This window comes from Struthio camelus, chromosome Z (assembly GCF_040807025.1).
Source record: "Struthio camelus isolate bStrCam1 chromosome Z, bStrCam1.hap1, whole genome shotgun sequence".
NCBI lineage: Eukaryota > Metazoa > Chordata > Aves > Struthioniformes > Struthionidae > Struthio > Struthio camelus.
This window is the reverse complement of record NC_090982.1, coordinates 62,556,439-62,558,994: the sequence shown is the minus strand read 5'-3', so window position 1 is coordinate 62,558,994 and position 2,556 is coordinate 62,556,439. Positions and strand designations below refer to the sequence as shown.

The 2,556-nt window shown below is 43.5% G+C and overlaps 1 long non-coding RNA gene and 1 other non-coding gene across 3 annotated transcripts; both read left to right on the top strand.

Moving 5' to 3' along the window:
• On the top strand, nucleotides 1-2,268 carry LOC104152948 (uncharacterized). Of its 2 annotated transcripts, XR_011137790.1 has the most exons (4): nucleotides 1-133; nucleotides 354-522; nucleotides 954-1,095; nucleotides 1,888-2,268. It is a non-coding gene; the product is annotated as an uncharacterized lncRNA (long non-coding RNA). The 2 variants fall into 2 exon arrangements; XR_696099.2 differs by lacking the exon at nucleotides 1-133 and having other exon boundaries at nucleotides 146-522.
• LOC138064875 (small nucleolar RNA SNORA47) lies at nucleotides 1,526-1,665 on the top strand. Its single transcript, XR_011138132.1, has one exon. It is a non-coding gene; the product is annotated as a small nucleolar RNA SNORA47 (small nucleolar RNA).
• Nucleotides 2,269-2,556: the final 288 nt, after the last annotated feature.

The window sequence follows — 2,556 nt, the reverse complement described above, 5'->3', positions numbered from 1 at the left end:
GACGAGACAAGATGGCTGCGGGAGCCGCGGAGATGGAGGCCGCCCGTGGCGGGCCGGGCCCGGGGCCCGAGGGGGCGGCGGCCGAGGGCAGCGGCGGTGTTGGGGCTCGGCCCGGGGCCGCCGTCTGGCGCAGGCAGGTCCCGCGGCGGCGGCGGGAGGGGGGCGGCCGCACTGGGTGCCCGCGGCCCTGGGCCGCCCGGGAGGCTGCGCGGAGCCGTCGAAGCGGCCCAGCGCAGGCGATCGGACCCTAAACTTTCGCTGAGGATACGGACTTTCGTGCATTTGCTCTCAGGCATCTTTTAACCGTGCCAGCCTTGTGCTTCTCCTACTTACTGTTTGTGTAACTTCCCCAGTTCTTTTTCCTGCCTTAACTACCACGCTGGAGCAGCAGCGGCAGCAGCGGCAGCGAGAGGGCATGCCCTACCTGCCGGGCTGGAACAACCCTGCTGCGCCTGCCCCCAACACCTGCTGTAAGGCTGCGTCAAGATCAGTGCTAGTTGTGCCACATAAGCAGGAACGCAGGTATGTTTAGGAACAGAGGGATTGTCAGATTAAAGTAAGGTGCGATGTATGAAAAAAGTGTGCGCGCACCTAGGTAAATATATGAAAGAAGAAAGGGGAGGGGCAGAGAGGGTGAAAGCAATGCAGCATTAGAAACTGATGTTCCATAGACAGCATAACTCCCCCTTTCCATAGGACTGTTATAAACCAGGACTGTTGTTTGGGTGTCCACGTAGTTGCTTTGTCAGACTCTGAACAATTCAGACACATTTGCTCTGCTCACCATATCCCTCCGATTACACGTAGACCATCCAAAGAAGTTACGATTTTAACGGGATGAGAAAGAAACACACAATCTTTGTCACAAAGATGCCAACTAATAGAAAAATCCATGTAAAACAGAAAATTGTTGATACGCACATGTGATCTTAAATGCAACTTGTTCATAACAGGATGCTATTTTTGACATCTCTTCCTGCTGCCATGGTTTTGTTACCTGCTGCCTGAAAGCCTGGATTGGGTACATTTAATACAACCAGTTGCTGCAGCAAAGCATTTCTTCTTGCTGGAACAGGAACTCCAGTTTCAACTATGGTATGTTTTGGAAAAATATTTTCTATCTCTACAATAGTTTAGAGCCATCGGTGCAATAGTGGGTGTTTAGGCCAGTGGCTTTCAGAGAACGATGAACGTACTGTTTGGTTTTGCTTGCCCACTTGGGCTTTCAGCACTGAAGGTATGAACATACCTCTTGCTCTTAGTTTTTGTTTCAAATTTCAGAAATGTGTTAAGTTGATGCTTTGCAAAATTCACTTTTAGGAGTACAGAAAATTGTTTGTATAAACTAATGTCATGTTATTCTCAACAACTTTAAGATTCTCCCTATGTATAAAGTAATAGTGCTAGTGAATATATACACAGTAAACTACTAAAACTTTTTACTCTGGCTGTATAGATAAGCAATTTTGTCTGTAAGTGATGAATATTGAGTAGTGTGAATTTGAAAAGATGACAACAGGATGGCTGGAGGACTGAGAAGGTAAGACAGCTATACTTCATGCTGTATCTTACTGGTTATAGCCTCCAAAATTATAATAGTGCAATGGCAGCTCATGTTCTCCTCTTGACTTGAGGGAAAAACAGTACTGCATTTGCACATAAGGCTTACACAATATTGATGGCTTTCCCTTAACTCATTGGTACTTAAACTTACCACTTCAGAGGTCACTAAGGTAGGGAGCCAAAAGCCCTGCTTAGCTCACAAAAAGGTCTCCTGCTCAATAAAGGGATACAACTGCTTGGTAAGGATGATTAGTCAGACCTTATTTCTACTTGTTTTGATAACAATGGTGTCTATTAATGGTGTTGCTTTTTTCACTTTACCAGGCTGCGTCAAGACATACTGGGATTTGTCATGCCAACGCTAAACTGAGTCTAAGCTTCAGCCCTTTGTATGGGATCTATTTGCAGAAAGAGGAAGTTACTGTACTGAAAACAGGCACTCAGTGCTTGGCTGCATAACCTTCTTAGAGATCAGGCTTCTCAAAAAAAGGGAATGTTGTCTTACTTCAAAAGCTTTATGAAATGCAAACTCAGTTAAATTCAGTTAAACCTTTCAAGTTTCTCCTTTGTTTGGCTCTAGTAAACTAGTGATTGACTTAAAAAAAAAAAAGCTGTAACTAATAACTGAGGGAAGGAAAAACTAATGTTACTACCGTATGTACAGGATGTCTGTCACTTCAAAATAAAATTTATACTTTGATTTAGCATCAAGATCATAGAGGTCTACTGAACATTAATGAACACACTTTCTAAGAATTTTTAAGAGTAAAACCATTCCTTTAACTTGTACTTTTTCCCCCCAAATAGAAGAGCCTTTTTATATACCTAAGGAACTAAATATACTATAGAACTGCTTCATAAAGAATATATTTACTCTCAGCTAGAAACACACAGCCTTTGAAAAATTTGAAGTTTTCAATATAAAGGAGTGCAATGGCAAAATAAGCCAGCAGTTCATAGCTACTAATGATAAAAGATAACTACTTACAAAGG